We start from the raw sequence: 20,916 nt of genomic DNA, 5'->3' as shown, positions 1-20,916 counted from the left end.
TTCTCAATGAGCAGGCCTCCTAACCCCATGATTTGTTCAAGCACGTTTACTGTTTTAATATTAGAATGAAGGTGATCTTTAAGATGCGTGTCACTACAAGACGTCGGTTTATCTTTATTTATTTGTGGGCTGCTACCTATCTGATAACTACCAGCCCGTCACATCTGCACCCTTGTCACTCTGCCAGCGCTTCACCAGGAAAGGCAGATAAAATCAAAGCATTAGGCTAGTTTGCAAATGTATTTGGCGGTCAGAGGAATGCTATCTAGCAAAACAAGTTGGCCTCAAGAGTTTTTTCTTGTATGCTAACCCTAAGCTTAAACCATTTCATACTAAAAAAGGGAGTTATAACTGATAATAGATTTTTAATATGGTGGTAGATAGTATGACATCCACTCCCCGTTTACTTTTTAACTTATTTCTTACTGTTGCTTTAAAATGTTCCCTTTCATTGTCTCTCATATGGAGCTTAAGCTCTGTAGTAGATTTTATGTTTTTGTTTTTTTGTTTGTTTTTTTAAAGGCAATCACCCCCACCCCCACCTCCCTGAAAAAACACTTGGCTTGTGTCTGTGATTTTAATTACTGGGAAAATATCATGGGATCATTATACATCATAGGCTAGTGTGAAAAAGACTTGCTTAGGACCTGTTACTGAAGTTGCTGGATGAGCATTAATCCTACTCTCTTTAGACATTCTGGGATTTTTCAGTGTCTGTTTATATCGGCAACCCAGTCCTCCACTCCCTCTGCCTGCCCCTGAATACAGTGACGTTGATACTGTATGGAACGGCATTAAGGACGATTATGCAATAAACGTGATCTACTATCTTTTGCATGCACTGCTTTTTCATTTTATCTTTTGGGATTTTCTTTTTAGGGATTAATATTTTAAAATGTAGTAGGACCCCTGTGACAGGCTAACAGCTTTCCTACACATAATCAGTGTTTGATATACATGGCAAGAGTAACATCTGAATAGGGCTGGGCGATATCATATCGATATTATATTGCGCATGCGCAATAATCACCGGGGCTTCAGACGACAGGCGAAGCATTTGGCCGGACGCCAGGTTTTCGGTGCTATACGGACATTAATTTAGGACCATAATTTGGTAAGAAGATTAGTAGTATGGCTTAAATATCATTGCAATTTTGTTTTGGATACACAAAAGTTAGTAATCTGTATAAACTTTGTTTCTTAAATTCGATTAGCGGAGCACACCACATAATACTGTTTTGGTATACTACGGTTTGGTATACCTCAGTGCAATATGCACTGAAGTCGCGGTGAAGAAGAGCAGCCACGATATCTTTTTAAAACGGGAGATCTTGTGGATAAACAAGGTAAAAAGACGTCGGCGGTGTGACGGTACTTTTTGCAGTTCAAAGTCTGACACATTTATTAAACATAAGGATATGCCGTATTTATACTAATAATGACTTTTGGATGTCATACAAAGCCTCATTAATATTTTAGCCTTACTACTAAACTGATTAAATTGTGGGCGTAAATAAATGTCCGTATAGCACCGAAAAGCTGGGGCATGACCTAATGTTGCGTCTGTCATCTAAAGCCCTAGTGATTATTGCACATGCGCGATGTAATATCGGTATGATATCGCCCAGCCCTACATCTGAATACTGTTCGTTTTCTAGTTTAAACTTGAGCGTTTTTGAGTTTTTCTACTGACGAGGGGCCAAAGTTGTCAGATTTTACGTGCCTTTGGTCTGTCCTCTTGGAGTGCATGTAAACACACACACACGTTTTTAGGCAGGCTTGCAGAGCTTGGTTGGAAGTAACCATAAGAAATCGTGCCTCACGGCTGCAGCAGTTTTCTTCATGCATGCACCTTGATGTGGTGGAGTTGCATGTGATCCATTGGGCAGCAACTTACGCAAGGCTTTGGTGTGCAAACAAACAGTGGCTTGGTGTTTCGGATAAGGCAGTGGAGAAAGTCTTTGAAAACTAGAGGCTGCACTGTTGTGCATTGAATGCTGCTCTTCTTTTCTATTCTTCATTAATAGTAACGGCATCTTGGGACACCAAGCTGCCAGAGAAATGGTGACATGTATTCAGGCCTACTGTCCCAGGGGGGCAACCGAGAAAATAATCCCGGGCTTGGGCTCGCGGAGAGTCGGTGGGAGGGTTAGCATGTCATTGGGGCCTGGGAATTACGTGTGGTGGGCCTGTACATACTGCCGTTTGCCTGGCATCTCAGCCCATTTGATATGTTTACAGTAGCCAGGCCTTTCCCATGTGTGGTGGAATCGTTCTGAGTCGTCATCCAAGTTGTCAGTTAAGACTGAACCAGAGCTGCTATGAGTAAACTGTCTGCACACGAGCTAAGACATGCTCGCGTGCACAGAAACCATTCCTGCAGCGAGAGTATGAATCTGCTGGTTCTCCCGATTTAATGTACCTTATCGAGAACAAAGAAGCGCACACTTCATCTTTTTGGTATTGGACCTTTTGGGTCACGTGGGGCATCCATAGGAAATTTATTGGCTTGTGGTTTGCAGTCGAGTGTTAGCATTTTAGCATCAAGCAAGTTCTCTGTCAAGACCTGCAAATGGTAATGAATGAATGAATCCAGTGTGTATACTGGTTGTCAGGTTTGACCTGTTGCGATCTAAGAAACTCAGTCAAAAAACAGCATTTATAAGTATGTTGCAGTTATTAATCTCTGTCTGACCTAAATAAGGGGCTTCATGTTAAAAGGTTTTTTTTCTTTTTTAAGATGGGAATATAGATTTTTTGATGTTTCTCTTTAGTATCACTGTTCAGCGGGTATTTAAATTGATGAGTTGCAATGGGGTCAAGCTTCAACGCTTGGCTAAGTATGTTTACAGTGGAGGTGGAATTCTTTACTGGGTAGAGCTTATGAGGCTCTCTGCCCATTGTCCAGAGAAAGTGGAAGGCAAAGCAGAACCTTCAGTCTCAGTAAGTTTTGGGTCCTAGCATAGGAACTTCTGTAGCACACCAAATAATATGTGCCTCACAGATATGGATGCCACATGAAAGCTTGGGTTTTTCCCACTTTTTTTACCGACATATTGAGGCCTCATTCAGTGAGCAGACCTTAGCCTGCTGTGGTGTCAGTTCTCAGCGATACACACTGAAGCAGCATTGCCAGGTTAAAGCGACCTACTTCTCACTACTTCCCTGATGCATCCCTACAGTCAAGATTTGTAAAAGCCCTTGTGAGGAAACTTGAAAGCTTGATTTTTTTTTTCCCTGATCGTTCAGGGACAGACGAAATATTGCTCATTATTATGTTGTTGCTCTCTGTTCCTACAAAACTTATGATTCACTTTATGTGTTACGTTTTACTAGGGTGTGGAACGGAGCCATTTCCTCCCCTATGATCTATAGTCTCTGAACAGGAATGCTTCTCGAGAACCTCACTTACTTTCCTGAAGAGGCGTTCATTTCCTCCCATAAACCTAATGGTGGCTGTTTTTCTGGGAAGATCTGCTAACATTAAAATGTCCTGCATGTTTGAGTGATTGTAATGAATGTATGGCTGCCATCTGTCATTATTTCCTAGTTACAGCTTATACTTGTGTGGTTCTGATTGCTGCCGATATCACTGGCTAACTGGCATCAGAATAACTGAATTCCTATGAACACAACTTTTCTTCTGTTTGATTCTGCTTTCTCTTCTAGCCCAAAGTGCTTATCCAGTACATTACAGTACAGTATAGCACAGCCCAGTAACATGTAGGTGTTACCATGTTGGCTATGTAGCCTCCTAGCAAACCAGAGAGCCAGAAAGTGAGTCCAGTCAGCCATATTCATCTATACCAGCACTCCAGCAGTAAGTTACATACAACAGGTTTCTGGTGAGCTCATTTTTTTGTCTTGCTAATAAGCTTGTTTCACTTTCTCTTTTTTGCAATTACTTCGTTCCGTTTCCATGGTCTTACTCTCTATCACTCATGGTGAATTGGATTTTTAAATTATTATTTTTTTCTGGGCTAGACAATAATTTAAACATTTTAAGAGTGAGATATTTGAACTGATTTTTAGTTAGCATGATAGCAGCGTTTAGAAAGGGCCTGGGTCACCTGTTCGTCAAATGACAGCCTTGCATTAGAATTTGTAGCAAGGGTCAGCAAAAGTCATGCTGGCTTTGCAACTACAGCTAGATAGTGAACGTATCAGAAATTCTGGCTAATAATGTAGTAACACGTGACTAAGGCCATGGGTTTCACCCGCAAGTCCGTTGTCACATGATGGGACATTCCACTCTGTAAGATATCAGTGATGTGAATGGAGATACTGTTCATTTATAAGAGCCAGATACAGTTACACAGTAAACTCAGTTATCAAGATGCATACATGTTTTCCCTATGCTCAGGCTAAATGTCTGAGGCAGAGCCTGTCAGCTTCTCACTGCCTGTTTTTCTGTAAAATCGCTTAACGGAATTGCTCTTTGGGACAAACGGCCCAGTGCTTTCAGTCTGCTGGAGATGAGTTTCACTTTCTGTCTTGCATTTTGTAATGTGTGCTCTGCATGTGGAAATTTACCAGCTTCATTTCCTCCAGTAGGTGCTGGGCTCCCGCCTGCCTGCCTTAAGGGACTTATTCTAGATCTTAAGCTTGCAGTAACGTCTGTTTTATAATTCTATCCTGTTGCGATAACTATCAGGTAGATCTCATCATGGGATGATGGATTGCTCTCTGTAGGCATTGGATGTCTGTTTTGCACCCAGCTCTGCTTTCTTGCCACAAACATCTGGCGCTGTGATGGAGCAGACAGTTGCTCGTTGCTAATGACAATATTCAGACTTGGCAGTTAATACTTGCGTTATGATGATGATGATGATGATGGTGTTGGCCAGCTCTTTGCAGTGGTACCAATGACGAAGAGCCGGGGGCCTACCAACTATTAGCCATGAGTTACCTTCCAGTAGTTGCATGCTTGTTAATTAATTGGCAGCAAGATATCCATTAGCATTGCGCTAAAGGAATATAGCCCTTCCAGCACATGTCAGTGTCAAAAAATATGATTTTTTTGCTTTTCTGCAACAAAAGGATACTCCATCCATGGTGTTCCCAGGATCACTGTGGCAACTGTTGGTTAAGGGGTTATGGTAGCAGGATATAACAAAAGTTTGGTAATTTAATGCATCCAAATCCTCTGTGGCGGAGAAAAAATCCCTGAAATATTCATGCTCAGGAAGACAATGAATTTTATCTCTTAGTGGTTCTTGAACCAGTGAGGAGGATTTGTAAAAAAAAATTGTGTGTGAAACAAGAACATGACTTTGTCTGATGGAGTGCGGAGCAAAATACCACCGGCCATACGGCCCGTCAGGCACTCTGAGGAAAACCAGACGAAAAAAACAGCTTGTTGGCCAGACGCATTTCACGACACTCCCTGGCTGCACTGTGATTGTCTTTTAAGTACTGATGAGGCTGCTGACTCATTGCAGCTCATGCGATTGCTGGAACATAATTGCAAAAAATATAGCCAGACCTATTTCCAGTGTATTTTCCTACCATTTTTGTGTCAATGGCCCATTTTTTAAACCTAGTGAGTTACTGTGAATTTGATAATGTTAAGAAACATACTGTAACAGTGTTCATTTGGCAGTTATTTGAGGGGAGGCTGCAGGTAAATGGAAATGACTATTAGCAGTGATGCTAGGTGGGCAGTTGTTTTGCATTTTTTTAAGAGCAAACTTAACCTTGGAGTTGGTACCGAGCAGCTGTATGATGCTTTGGATCCAAAGCATTCTCAGGTAGAAGATCCACTTATGTTATTCTCTCCTAGTGTTTGTTTGTTTTTTTTGTTTGTTTTTCGCTGACCTATTTGAACGTGTAGGGGCAGCCCCTTTGGACAGTTTATGGAGGTCATAATATGGGGTCAGATCTGAGTTTGTGAGTGTCAGGGAGATTTTGGCAAACTTAGGATGGTTCGGTGCTGTTGGCTGCTCTGTGGTAGCACAAGGGCAATAAATGACAAGATAAAGAGCATTAACCTATTGCTCCCTGTGTAACATAAAATATTATTCTAGTATGTAGTGCCATCGACCCATCTATAGACGCTCCTCTACTTACAAACAAGTTATGTTCCGAACAGCCGTTCGTAACATTAAATGTTCGTAAGTCGGTATACGCAAGTACTAAGAACTAGGATGCTGGGAGTACGCACGCTACACTGCTGCGCGGCGGGAGTAGCGGCCAGAAGGCGTACTAGGCGGAATTGGCGCGCAGAAAAAAAAAATGATGTTGCGGACAGGAAACGAGAGCCCAAGGAACATAATTTGGACTTGCAGTCCTCTTCGTTTGTATGTCTGAAAGTTTGTAGGTTGAAAGTTCATAAGTAGAGGAGCGTTTGTGTGTCTGTCTGTCTAAGCAGTAAGAATACAGACAGACAGAAGCTGTAATCGCTTTAAACCAGGAAAGGCAACCCTGTTCCTGCAGTGCTGGTATCTAGCAGGTTTTCTAGCCTAACTGATGAGTTGCTATCTGCCTGAGATCAGGTGTAATTCATCAGAGACCAGGTAGAATGGAAAACCTTCTGGATACCAGCACTTCAGGATCAAGACCACCTACCCCTGTTACAAACATTGGCTGTTTTGGTGAGTATAAGTTTTAGTCTGTTTTTTAAAATTACATGGTGGTGTATCCTTTAAAAAAAAGAATTCCCTTAATTGCCATTCTGTACTTGTTTTTCTTTAGCATGTGACACTGATATGTAATGAAACAGACTCCAGATGTTCAAAAAATTTTGACTGGTGGGGTCCCAAGCTGCACAGGGCACAAGACTGGGGGGGGTGCTGGTAGAACTTGGTGTGTTCTCTTGGGGGATTCTGAGGGACCAGGGTTAAAAGGAGCAGGTGGACTTTTGGTTATTTTGTAATCACGGAGCATATAATGGTCATTCTGCTTGGTGGACAGGCTAAAAACGCTGGTTTCCTGTTCTAAACAGCTTCAGAATTGAAAGCTTTCTGTGAAGGCTACAGGACGATTACCTGAAAATCTGTTTGGTTCCTACACACTGTGTACCCTTAGCTCTGTTTCCTATTGCTGCATTGGTGGTTCTCCTGCGCTTAGCTTCGCGGCTAGGCCTTTCCCCAGTCGTCCAACCGTTTGAATGTTGTTTCTGATGCTGTTTATTCAAGCTGAAACGACCCAACACTGAACCACCTGAGGAAATGCCCTGGATGTCCACATTCCCATTGGCCTCAGACACAACGTTCTATCACCTGCTATTCCAGCCACCTATATCCAGCCCGGCGTTAATTTGACCGGTGCGCATGCTTCTTGTGGAGTCCTGTGTATCGTTAGACCGTGGGCTGGTCACCTTGTTGTCCTCTCTTCTGCTTCTCTCCAGTGGTGGGGACACCAGTGATTTGCTTCACACTGCTGTTGCTGGTGCCTAGTGCCTGCATCTTGCACAGCTCCGCACAGCAGCAGTATCGAGCCGTTTATCGATCTGCCAGCCCCCCTTAGCACTGTGCTGCAGAAGTAACTCCCTGGTCTATCTGGTAGTATTTTACTATCATAAGCAGAGCAGCAATAGCTGCAAAAAGGGAACAATTGTTAAAACTTTCTGTGCAACAGAGTAAAGGTTCCACAACCCAGTTGCTGTCCTTCATAAAAACAGCCATGTGTTTATTTACTTTCTGGATCCAAGATGCATGAAGATATTTCGTCTTTATTCCTCTTTGTATTTTTTCCTATAAAATTTTCTATTAAACATTTTAGTTAGTATTTAAGTTTATGTCAACATTTCTGCAATAGGCTGTTCTTGGCACGACTTCATAACCTTGACCCAGTATCAGACATCAGGACAGACTGTATAGTTGCCATGTTCTTGCTCACCCATGTCAATCATGCTCTGTCCTGAACCTTAATCCTGGGGGGAATCTGTCCCAGAACCCCACCCCTTTAGATACGAGCCCAAGCATCACATGCGCTAATGGAGACAGTCTAGGAATATATCTTCTACTTCGCATCCTTTATCACGTTAAACGTTAAACATTAACTGTGGGGGGTTGCTAGCCCGAAACGGCTTGGCTCTGACGTCTGAGGTCCGTAAGCTTCTCCCTTTTGCTTTCCCGTGGTAACAGTGTCTCGGTTTACCTTCACCTTCTAAATGTTTCCTTTTTAAATATTGGTGTGTAATACTGCACGCTGCATATCTGCGGAATTGATCATTTGGATTAATGAAAACTTGTTTCCATGTGACACTTTGCAGAATGGTAGCAGATTTGATGCTGAGTGAAGCCTTTTGTGTGCTCAGGGACCACCCTCAGTCTGCTGTGTGCATTTTGGCCCCCTCCCATTCCATTGCCCATTCGCTAATGGGGAAACGCACCATACTGCTGCCTAAATATAACAGACTTCCAACCTGTGAACTTTGTTTGTTCTTTTGCTGGTAACCTTGATAGGCTTTGGGCACAGGTCCATCTGTCCTCCCCTGTCTATCTTATTTTTAGTTCTTGGCATTTCTTTTCTGGTTTCTGCATTGTTTAACTTTTGTTTTAAACTAATTATGTTACAGGGACTTATAAGTATTCAGTTCCCTGTAACTTAAGGCCATTCTGCTCAGTCTCACCAATGAGGGGGTAGCTGTCTTAGGGTTTTGCAAAGATTAATCAGGTGATTGATCAAATGAATTTTATGCCTGACAATGAAAATTGGGGGGGGGGGGGGGGGCAGGATGTATCCATTTCCATGTCCAATTGTCCACGTTACAAAATTCATAAAGTGCTGCAGTTTATCCTGTTGTCTTAGAACAGTTTTTGATTTTTTTTTTTATGGAAAATAAATGTGGTCCTTTAAGTGTGTGTGTGTTTCTTGCCCAGGAGACATGCTGGCTGTGCAGTGAGCTTATGCACAGGTATAGGAATCACAAGGCATCCGATTTGCTTTGCATTCTCTCGTGGCAGTCGGTTAGCAGTGCCCCCCCCCGAAGCTGCTCCATGCTGACATGAAGGCCCGAGGGGGGCAGAGCTGAAAGCCAGGGAAACGCCAGCCTCCTACTTACCTTAGCCCCCCCCCCCCAAGCTGACCCTTTTGTGGTTTTTATTGGGCTGATCAGCAATTCCTGTGGAATTTCTCCTCCGCTCAGCTACGGGAATTGGTTGAATGCTGTTAATTACAGTGATGTAAATGAATAATGCATAATACTTTTCAGTTTAACGTGTATCTGTGGGAGGTATGCTGTGTACTTAGGAGATACTGTATGTCTGTTTAATAAAGATAATTAGCCTTGTAGCTGGTGACATTTTTGCTTGGTACCATCTTGGTGAGAGCTTTATGGTCCATGATTGCTTCTGTTAACTTGCCTGCCACCCCCCCAAATTAATTTTTCGGCTTGTGAATCAAGGGTGGCAACTTGAAGTATATTGCTGCTATTGGAAGTTTTTGTGCTCTTTACATTCAGAAGATAGAAGTTTTGTCCACATTTTTTTAGACCATTTAGAAGGCTCACTCTTTTGATACGGGTTCACAATATTGCGCATTTTTAGTTTTGGGCATGCTGTTGCTTACTGTTTTTGACAGTAGGGAAAAAAGTGTATTGACCCTATATCAGTATTGGACATTTCCTTAGTGGCCTCCAGCTAGCTGACGGTGACTGCTAACCCTTTTCCAGGGTCACAATCTGAACTAGAACACCTGGTGATGTCCCCTCCCCTCACAACTTAAAAATAGTTTGCTCTGAGTTAGGACGTTTCTATTTCTGTTTTTCCTGTAACATAACCTCAGGAATTGAGGTCCCTTTAAGACCGCGCCTTCTGACCATTCCTGATGACCACACAAGGAAACGAAAAAAATGAAAAAACACTGTCCAGCCGAGGAATCTCAAGCTGACTTTATCTCAGCAGATACATGAGATCTTCATCACTCCTGCCTCTAAAAGTATCTGTGATCCCATTGTGCAAAGCAAACAACATGTCTGGCTTTTTTTTTTTAACGCGTAAAGTCTGTTTTGCATTCCCTGACACATTTGCTTGGGTCCCTCATAGCTGCCTCACGCATGCAGCACAATAGGATATTGTCCTCAAGTCTCATATAGCACATTTAGAAGTTAAAAACTTAATGAAGTTCTTGTCTTCTTTCTTCTTTATTTCTTTATGGCACTTTTTTCTGTGTCCTTTATGTCCAATCATGTGCAATGCAGCAATATCCACCCTTGTGTGTGTGTGCGTGTGTGTGTGTGTGTGTGTGTGAGTGACTCTGCATGTGAGTACAAAGGCCTTCTCTCCTCCAGCTCTCAGACGCCACAGCCCTGCCTTGTCACCAGATGAGCAACTGCAGCATTGGTAGATGGTGGGGACATGTGCTAATCTTTTCCCTCAGCTGCTAAATCAGATGTTATTTATAATTTTTTTTGGCCTCGGAGAAGTTGCAGCGCTGCAGAAATACCCATCCCGCCGGCCTGGCCTCTCTCTGGTCAGAGCGGATGGGGGACTTTCGGAGAGTCCAAAAGCCAAACGCTTCCCAGGATTCCCCCATTTATTACTTGATTATTTCTGTTAATGCCCAGCACAGGGTTTGTTGCTCCCTTTCCAGATTTTAGTGTGTTTTGGCTAAATCTCTTGGGGCAGAGGGTGGCTGGAGTTTGGGGATTGTTTGTGCTCACTGTGCAGCTAAGCTGTATCTGAGACCAGGAGAGCTCTGGCTTTCCCACCGCCTCCCTCTTCCACCGCTGCGGGTCCATATACGTTAAGCCGATGTTTCCCTGTGAAGACGCAGTAACACTTGCTCTATTTCCCCCACCCCCTCCTATCCCCCTCTGCTTTGTATTTTCTTTTTAAATCCTCGTTACAGCTGCAGATATTTTCTGTGCTTACTGAAGTGGGACTAGTAGTCTTGTTTACTTTCTTTTTTGGCCTGGAAGCAAAATTACTAGGGTAAAATATATTGAAATTAGTGTGGAGAAAGCAGCGGATTGATTCCTGCAGCACAGTACGAGCGTCTCGTCATTTCCCCTAAACGCACAGTTTCCGCTGCGTGCAGTAACTCAGGAAGGGTTAGTCACCGGAGCTGAGGTCTCGGGGGTGCCCCGCCAAACAGTTAGCTTAGACAGGGACCCTGGCCTCATTGGAGGGATTGACGACACCTGGGTCCCGACGCCACATCCACACGGGTGCAGCTTGTGCTTAACTGCACTCATAACCACAAGGTTTCCGACATGCCAGGAGTCATAACGAAGTGGTCAGTTCTAGTTTTGCATGGAGTGCGAGCGGATGGTTCTGGGCCAGTGTGGCACAGTGCTTTATTAACTGTAACCTGCTGCATGCGGGCTGTGGCGGCTAGAGAATGACTGAGGAAGGGGGGCGTCTGTTGCCATGACGCCCTTACGGGAAAAGATGGTTAGGAAGCGTAGCTGATTTTGAAAGACTCAAGCAAATGGAGTCCTGGTATATGTAAATGATGTGGAAAGTTTATATTTAGTGCTACAGAGGCACGACGTATATACAAGCCACGCTGTTCTGGTAATGTTAGCCTGGACATGGGTCTTGCTTTACATGACGGTGACCAGCCATTCCTCATCTCTGCACCAAGCATTTCAGCACTACCATTACATCAAAAGTGCCCCCCCAAGAAAGACATGGCACTGAATGTCATAGTGATGGCCATGGGTGCAATGACAACAGACCCGTCTACTTGTTCCTTGTCAAGAACAGAAATGATGTCTGATCTCTCTCTAAGGCCGTTTGGAATTTTTGATTGTTTTTTCTCCCCTGCTTCTTCCCCCAAACCACTTATTCAGTACAGGGTGGGCGAAAGGGTCCTACCTCATGCAACACTGGGTGCAGACACACATTGACATGATACCGAAAATTTGGAGACCCAGAGGAAAGTTGAATTACAGAACAGGGTAGTGCAGTGTTTCCCAGCCCGGTCCTCTGGGTTCCCCAGACAGTCCATGCTTTTGTGTACTATTAGACAGGGAGCTGGGAGGGACTAAAAATGTGGACGGTCAGACAGGGATCTGGGAGGGAGCAAAAATGTGGACGGTCAGACAGGGATCTGGGAGGGAGCAAAAATGTGGACGGTCAGACAGGGATCTGGGAGGGAGCAAAAATGTGGACGGTCAGACAGGGAGCTGGGAGGGAGCAAAAATGTGGACGGTCAGACAGGGAGCTGGGAGGGAGCAAAAATGTGGACGGTCAGACAGGGAGCTGGGAGGGAGCAAAAATGTGGACGGTCAGACAGGGAGCTGGGAGGGAGCAAAAATGTGGACGGTCAGACAGGGAGCTGGGAGGGAGCAAAAATGTGGACTGTATGGAAGTCCCTGAGGACTGGTTTCTGAAACACTGGAGTAGTGGGACGAGTATGTATGTTCTACGATGGGTTTGGCGCCCTGTCCTAGGTTATTCCCTGCCTAGCGCCTGTAGCCTCTGGGATTGGCTCCGGACCCTCCGCAACCCTGAATCGGATAATCAGTTACTGAAAATGGATGGATGGATGTACATCACTATGGTCAAAAGCATCTATTAAATTATGTAAAGGAAACCAGACAGTTTTCTTAAATCCCCTTCTTGCTCTCCATAATCCCCTCTTACTTGCCAACAGCACAGTGATAACATTTAGAATCCATGTGACTTGTTCCTAAGTCTGGCCCAGTGAGGTTTTCACACCCGTGTGATCGCTGCGCAGTCGGTGCTGCATTTTCAAAAGTACAGCGACGCATTGAAAGCAGTTCAGTTGCTTATCCTCTGTAGATTTGAGTGTACACTTTATCTTGTGTATGCAGTGACAGCTGGATTTTACCTGCCCTTTTTCTTCTAGCAGTGATAAAGCAATTTTCAGTCCATATCCAGTGACCCTTGCACCTTAGAGACATTTTGGACAGGCACAGTACATTGTATAATTTGCAGGAGCAAGGATGTCCCATATTTGCCTTAAATAATGGTCTGAAAATCTGCAGAGGACTTTGTTCCATTTAGTAACTACGATCAAACCTCTAAAGCTCACAACCGTTATTGATCAGAGAGCTGAGTCTCACATTGAAAATGGATAAGAATACAGAAATAAGAATAATAATTCAGAAATAATGGCCAGTGGGGAATGGTTTCACCTTTAGCTGGCACAGTGCAAACTAAAGGCATCTATGCAGCTGTTGAAATATGACTACAGGTGTGATGATTATGGGTTATGTCATTGGACGTGGTGTTGCTGTTACAGGGATACTAGTTTAGTCCTGCTATTAAGGCACCAAAGAAATAGGTGGCTTAGAGTTACTTTAAAAGCAGATCAGACAAATATTCTGTGCTATATTTGTATAGTATGTAAAATGTTGTTGATTACCTCAAGCTTCCAGTAAAGAAGGCTGTCTGGGTGGTGTGTCATTGCCAGTCCCAACTTTTATTCCAAGAATAATGTGGTGGGTGGCTGTTATTAATCAGGACAGTGTACGGAGGTGACATTAAACTGTACTCTGTTAGAACAGAGGTTCAGGAAGCTGAGGGAGAAGGCTGATAATTTTGAGTGTTGGCACACTGACCAGTCCCTAGTGGTGGTCTGCATTTTGAAATTCCCCGTCCTGTCAGAATATTTCCCAGGAGACCATAAAACTCCTTAGAAAAATGGTTTGTAGTCTTTGTAAAATGTAGCACATTGTAGCCATGATATGATTATAAATAATTATAATCGTAACATAGAGATCGAATGATGTTACACAATGAAGTAAAGACTGAAAGAGGCTTTCTCAGTCTCCAGCATTCATTCAGCACCGGCAGGTCTCCTGACACTGCAGACCAAGTGATCCATTAGTAAACCAAGGAAGCTAAGGCTTCTGTCAGTTTTGTGATCATTTAACCCAGAATAATGCCATGGATTCAGAGTAGTTGTTGGGGGGGGGGGTATGAAAATGTATTAAATTGCCATAAATGTGAAATATGCTGTTAGAGGCTGCTGGGTAGGTTTCATTAAGTCTATCATGCTCTGGTGCTGTCCTGTTGTGCTGTATTATCAAAGAATCCATTTTAGGGCTGTGTTATGAATTAGGGTATAAATTTTATTCATTTGTGCAGAATTAAGCTCCAAGACTTCAACCCAGTGTATGTACACAGAGAATGTAATGCGGTGTCCACGTCCACCACTACTATGCGACACGTTTTTACAAGGGGTGAATCTAGTAATAATTTGTGTTGAAGGTTGCATTGATGAGTAGGTGTGTAGATGTACTGGAATTGAAAGCTTTGTACTTAAGCACTACAACATATTTATTAGAACAATATGGATGCCAATTTAGTATGTGACTCCTCCATCAAGCACTTCAGTTATCACGTAAGCATTCCCTGTCAGATACGATATCCAAGCATGACTTTGCTTAATTTTATCTCCAATGCACCATCTACCAGATTATACCACTTAAGCATTGCTTTAGCAACATGAGTGTAGCATGTATCGGGTGGCTACACGTAAAGCAGAAATCCCAGTGTTGTTGCAGTGTTTGTTAATCACATTGGAATCTTTATGTACTGTCTGCATATAGGAGGAATTCTTGGAAATTAGATATCAGATGTCTAGAATAAAACATTTACAACAATCTTCTTGGAAAGTTGGAAATAACATCATGTTGTCATAGGTGGAGTCCCTAGTTTTGACTTTTGCTGTGCAACTTAAGTAATACAGACTTACAGAAATTCTTGCTGGTGCTGAGAAGAGCATGATGTCCACGCCGCATGTGAGCTTTTTTATTCTATTTTGAGAAATATGCTTTTTAAATATTGTTTTCATTACCATTATTTAGCAGACGCTGTTTTCCCCACAAATGAAGCATGTTTCCAGCCGACTGTCAGAAACTGATTTAAAGCAGGTTTGATTAGCTCTGGACGATATGACCTATAATCAGTATTGCGATATTTTTAAACATTTATCTCGATTAATGATAAATTCACAATTTTTTGTAACCCTGCAAAATTAAGAATATCGCCACGGCTCCCTGAAAACTAATAGTCAGTTTTACGGTACACACAAGATTATATCTTAAAATGGGATTTGATTATTTAAAAGTGCTTAATTGTTAAAGCTAGGACTGCTTACGTCACTTCATATCCCTGTATAGGACTTAATTCAGGGAGCCAGACAGAGCAAGTCGCTCAATACAATCTGCCTGTCACTCGCCCAGCAGCTGCTTTTGGTTATGAGGTTAAAGATTGAAGTCTAGACCATGTGGAAGCCAGTGGCTGAATATGACTCCTGGTTGCTGTTGTTTTTAAAGGGATAGCTCACAAAAGTGAGTAATAGGGGAAGTAATTACCAAACATATTGACATTTAGGTCGTACGCGCTGTTTCACGTAGGTATCGGTAAATTGTCACACATAATAGGTTTCATATTATGTGTTGGGGGCACCCTAACTGGAAAACAAAATGTGTGGGGGCACACTCACCATGGACAATTGGTGGGCATGTTAGCCATGGTGAACATTAGAGACTGAATAAAGTGACCTACAGCTGTGATGTACGCAGGAAATGTGTAACAAGCGGGATGTATAAAATTCTGGCTTATAAACCATCGCTTTTTTTTTTTCCTCGTTTAGTTTATGCTTTCTGTGTACAGAGTGGTGGTTATGTGCTGTAATACTCAATTAGAACCTCATACTTGTGGGAAGAATAAGCCAAAACACAGTAAAGACAAGAACCAGAATGCTACCATGTCATCCTCCGTGTATTCTCTTGTAACAGAAATAATGCACCCAGTGGACACTATAAAATCTTAACAAGGTAATTTGTCCAATTTGGGCCAATTTGGCTTCATTAGTTAGTCTGTGATCAGTTTCCATGGTAACATAGAGGATCACTAAAACCCAGATCTTTAACATTGCCGTGCCTCCCACTGTCACTGTCATCTATACATCGCTGACTGTAAGTCAGCTGGTCTTAAATGAAACCAAGTGTAATAATTTGTGTTGTTCATTTGTCATAGACGTCAAGCTAATTTGACTACTGCCTCATTGTCTTTTTGATATCTTTTGGTATCTAAGACCACAAGTCATTGTCTCTAAAAGAGTCTTATTAAAAAAACAAAACTTTCTACAGATTAATTTGTAAGTTAGCAATGCAACATGCAAGATGATACACGGTTATGATATGTGACAGATGGAGACACTGAAGCCCCCGACATCCCCCCCCTTTTTAAAGCCATCAACGCCACTCCCAGTATTTGCTCCTGGTGATTGCTGACTCTACACTTATCTTCCATTTTGGTCTAAATCATTGACTGATGGTGGCCAGAAGCTAACTAGTTCACATGTGTAAACCGACAACTTTGTAAAGGAGATCCCCCCCCAACACAGAGATTTACAACCAGAGTCATACATTTGGATTGCTAATCAGCACCACAGTGATAGTAATAGCAGTAATTATGTACCTTGCCTGACTGAAGGCTTGAGTCCAGTTGAGGTGTTTAAAAATGTGGGCTTTGCTTGCACTGGTTTGCTTTCCAGACAGTGCTTGCTTGCACTGGTTCTCGCAAAGAGATTTTTTCTTACTACAGCTGCATACATTTATCTTTCATGTTTCTCCATAGATGCTTCTTCAATGTCCAGCACCTCTTTTTTGTATAGATGACCATGTGCCGAGTGTGGGATCACATGCAGCCTCGTCCCGGATCAGCATAAGCATGATTTTGTAGCAGTTGGTTTGTAGCAGTTGGTTTTCCAAAGTATACTGTATGTTGAAGTATACTCTTCCAAAGTACTCTATGTTGAAGTATACTCTTCCAAAGTACTCTATGTTGAAGTATACTCTTCCAAAGTACTCTATGTTGAAGTATACTCTTCCAAAGTACTCTATGTTGAAGTATACTCTTCCAAAGTACTCTATGTTGAAGTATACTCTTTCGTATTATAATTTGCGGTTTTGCAGGTTTTCACGGCCTCTTATATGCTGACGCATGTGAGCTTTCTTAGCAGAACATGCTACCACACTTTGAGTACTTCTGACTCCTGGCTACCTGCTTACTGATCAGACCCGGAGTCCTTTGTTCTCCTCAGCAAGGAAAGGCTAGATCTGGAGACAGGAAGTGACAAAGCATTTGTTGGTCGAGATCCAGAACCAATATTCTTTCAGTGTCAGTGGAGATGGTTTACCTGTGCATAGTGAATCACTCGGAGAGGATTGTGGGTCTCCTCACCCAAAGCTTTCTGAACCTTGGCTGTTCAGCATGCATTCTTTATGCAGATTCCTCTTGGCAGGGTTTAGGCTTCACAGGTCCTGCACAAATTCAGAAAGTGGGAGCATCAGGAGAGCAATACCAGGTGCAAAAGGAACCGCAGTGTCATGTGATTAAAAAAAGTTTAGGTTTAAAGCCATATGCATCTTCAACACGCTGCTGTTTTAACATTGCATTTAATTATAATTCAATGGAAAAAAAATACAAGAATAAATGCAGACATTATAGAACTATTTATATATATTATGTGTACTACATCCTATTTATATATTGATTTATCGGTCTATGTATCAGTCCCTTTGTCTGTCTAGAGTTAGAAATTTCCATATAAGCACCACCACTGCCTTTAAACACTATATTTCCTGTTTGTATATCTTGCAGGTTTCTTGTCTTTCTCTGCGGAGTGTCCTGGTATTACATGCTAACCCTGACCTGAGCAGTGGTAAGGCAAGTGACTTTCTTCAAATTAAGTCGACAACAAGCTGAAGTAAATGAAACTACTGCTAATGCAGTATTTCTATTTCCTTGTTGTTGTTTTTTTTTATAAAGAAATGGTCTTCTGCATGTGAAAACAATATTAATTGATATGCTTTGAGGCTGAAGGAGAAAAGAAGTCAGAAAGAATGAAATTTTTAGGTGTGCCACATCGATTTCCAGTCAGTGAGGTCGTAATGAGTTTGTGGCCCAAAAACCAAGGTTGGATTGCTGTGAAACTGACAGCATTTCCTGCCCGATGCTGTCGCTACAAACTGACCTCAGATGTGAGGCTCTGGCAATTTTTGTACTTTCACTTGTACGTTTACGAGAAACTACCCTGTGTGTGTTGGTTAGGCAAGGAGGGGAGGGGGGAGTGGGGGAATGGAGTTTTGCGCCACTCAGATTTTAGAGTGCCGGAAACCGTCCCAAGGATGACAGGAAGACTATGGTAGTCAGGTGGTTGAGCATTGCTGTTGCTGATTGGCTCATGTCTTATCAGCTGACTTCCTGCCTGCTGTTTGCTTGCCCACAGAAAGGGTGAACAAATAGCAGTGCTCTGATGGCAGTATAAAAACGTGCCCGCATGTCTTTCCCTTGTGTGCCTTTAAATGGTGTAACGCTGTGAGTGTCCAGAAAAATACCATTACTGTAGTTCAATATAATTATTTTTTTTCCATAGATAACTACTGACATATAAAATTTGATATCTTGTTGATGCCGAGTAACAGAAAGCTATTAGAAAAGTTCTTAAACCCATATAAATTGTTACCAGGTCTGTGGTGGATAATGGTGATTTTTGCCTTTGAAACATGCATAGTCCATTAGCCCCCAAAAACAGTAAAGAGTGTAACTTATTTTCATTGATAGCTTCTAGCAAAACTTCAGTGTCCCTGGGGACCCTCTGAATGAGTGGACTGGCGTGGCATGATTGGATCAGTAGTATAGCGTCACAGTGCTATGCAATTTCGGCTTGTGCTCTGAAGTATAGATCACGATGTGGCAGTTTGCAAAAGCCCCACACCCTCCAAGATGCATGGCAGGTAGTGTGTCTACAGTTTAACCTTTTAAGCTTTATGGAGACTAAACAATGTCATTGTGAGCTGAAGCAATCAGACCCCTGTTGATATTTAGCTGGTAGCACGACCGAGACTGGGCTACTCTAGCCAGGTATATGCAAGACCGTGTTTCCCTTTTGGCCATGATCAGAACTAGAGGTCGACCGATATGGGTTTTTCAATAGCCGATGCCGATGACGATATTTAGGAGTCAGGGTCAGCCGATGGCCGATATATGCTGCCGATATTTTTTGGCCGAAAATTGGACGTTTTCCCCTCTATTTGCATGATAAAATATCACATTAATAATAACAAACGATACACAAAATTTCTCAACTTAGCATTTATTGAATACTGACTTGTGTAAATTTAAATATAAACTTAAATAACAAAAACACAATACAACTTATAAACAACTTAAACTTATAAACAATAAAGATAGCAGCATCAGAATCTCTTTAGCAGCAAACTCATTCTTCAGCTCCCAAGCTCACCAGTCTGCTGCAGATATTGCACCTGGCTTTTCCTGGTGTTGGCTTTGTGAAATGCTGCCATACAGGATTAGATTTTTGTTCAGCCATCAGACAGCAATTACTAAAACAGAAGAATAAATGCAAGGTTAGAATTTTTTTATAGTACCTTCATCTTCAATTCATTCTACAATTCCAGTATTCCATGCACATTAAAACAATTACACTCTAATACATTTTGAAGAAAAAAAAACACTAAGTGCATCAAGGTATGATGAGTAGTGTACACTAACATGTTGTTTCTGTTGTTAGCAGACAGATAGCTTAAAGCCAAATTCACAATCAGAATCTAGTGATCCCGGAAAATAAAATAAAATAACTGTCGTATTGCACAGCCTTGTATGCAAGGACAACAAAAGCCCCTAGTGATTGTGACGTTGTCTACGTATAAGCCCGTATAAAGGATAGACATGTTTAATGAGGAAACTAACTGCGCAAAGTCATGCACTTTTTATCTAGACGTCTGACAAATTGTTTGAATCTCCGGTCTCAAATGAAAAAAAGTTGCACAGAAGGACCATTGTCAGCATCAGCTCAAGTAAATGGTAACCACGCTTTCGAACAAACACTTTTCTCCGCCATGCATTGTTCTTAGCAGCTCTGTGTCTCCGAGGACGGCGCTGTCTGTGATCAGGGCAGAGTACCGCAACTCTCACACACGCTGCAGTATTTGAGAGCTGCCTGCTCCGCCCCACACACTCACAGAGTGAAACTCTCCGACACAAGAAAAAAACATAACTGATAACATCGGGCTGATATGGTAATAATTAAAATGTTAACAATTAAAATGATTTTTAACGATTAAAAAACGTCTGTGAGCCCACCAATAAGCGCACAAAACGAACTCTATTAGAATCAATGATCCTTAATGTTACCTGTAAGCTACAGTTGGTTGAAGGCTCATTATCATTACCCCAGTTCCCAATAGCGTAATTCGCGTTTTCTTTTAAAGCAACATTTCATAGCAATTAACTACTTAAATAAACAGGTCATTGAAAGATCAGAATTTAAGCCTTACCGTTTTATCCCAGGACTCTTCCAAAACTTCTGGCTGTGGTCCTGCACAAGGCAGCATGGGTCACGTGTTCCACAGCAACAATAACACTGGGCTGCCCGTAGACGTGCCTGTCTGAAAATCGGCGTAGTGCACTCGGATATCGGCCGATGCCGATACATTAAAAAATGCTAAATATCGGCCCGATATATCGGCCGGCCGATATATCGGTCGACCTCTAATCAGAACCGCACATCTGGGATGACACTAAGAGGCAGATGATGAAATTATGACTTGGCTGGAAAAAAAGAATGTAATTCACTGTTCCTGGAGCTACATTTGAATACATTTGTATAAACTAAAATAAAATTTGTCTGTTCCGCATAAAAAATGTTGAATTAAGTATCAGACTGCTGTCATCGTAGACTGCTGTCATCGTAGACTGCTGTTTCCCAGGCAGTGTTACTCCCATTAATGACGCAGAGTTGATCAACATTAACCAACACCCATTGTTACTGCTTCATATGATGCATGAACTGAAATAGTAAATACCCCAGCAGCTTATCAAGCTCTGTATTCTAATGGTCATTTTCAGTGTTAGCATATCTGTAACACTGCCTTACTAGCTATCACCTTGTTTTGAAAGGTGTAGCTTTTGGTTAGGGGCTGCTGTGCCTGCACGCTACATCAGGAGGGCAGTGAATCGA

General features: G+C 42.3%; 1 protein-coding gene across 1 annotated transcript in view; it reads left to right on the top strand.

The window, feature by feature from the left end:
• LOC111856018 (inactive phospholipase C-like protein 2) overlaps positions 1-20,916 on the top strand; it is a 120,266-nt gene that overhangs the window by 14,123 nt on the left and 85,227 nt on the right. Inside the window, exon 2 of the mRNA XM_023835616.2 lies at positions 17,535-17,600. The gene's annotated coding sequence lies outside the window, so the exon portion shown is untranslated. The remainder of the gene's footprint in view (positions 1-17,534; positions 17,601-20,916) is intronic.

This window comes from Paramormyrops kingsleyae, chromosome 22 (genome assembly GCF_048594095.1).
Source record: "Paramormyrops kingsleyae isolate MSU_618 chromosome 22, PKINGS_0.4, whole genome shotgun sequence".
NCBI lineage: Eukaryota > Metazoa > Chordata > Actinopteri > Osteoglossiformes > Mormyridae > Paramormyrops > Paramormyrops kingsleyae.
Note: the sequence above shows the minus strand (reverse complement) of the source record. Positions and strands in the feature narration are given on the sequence as shown.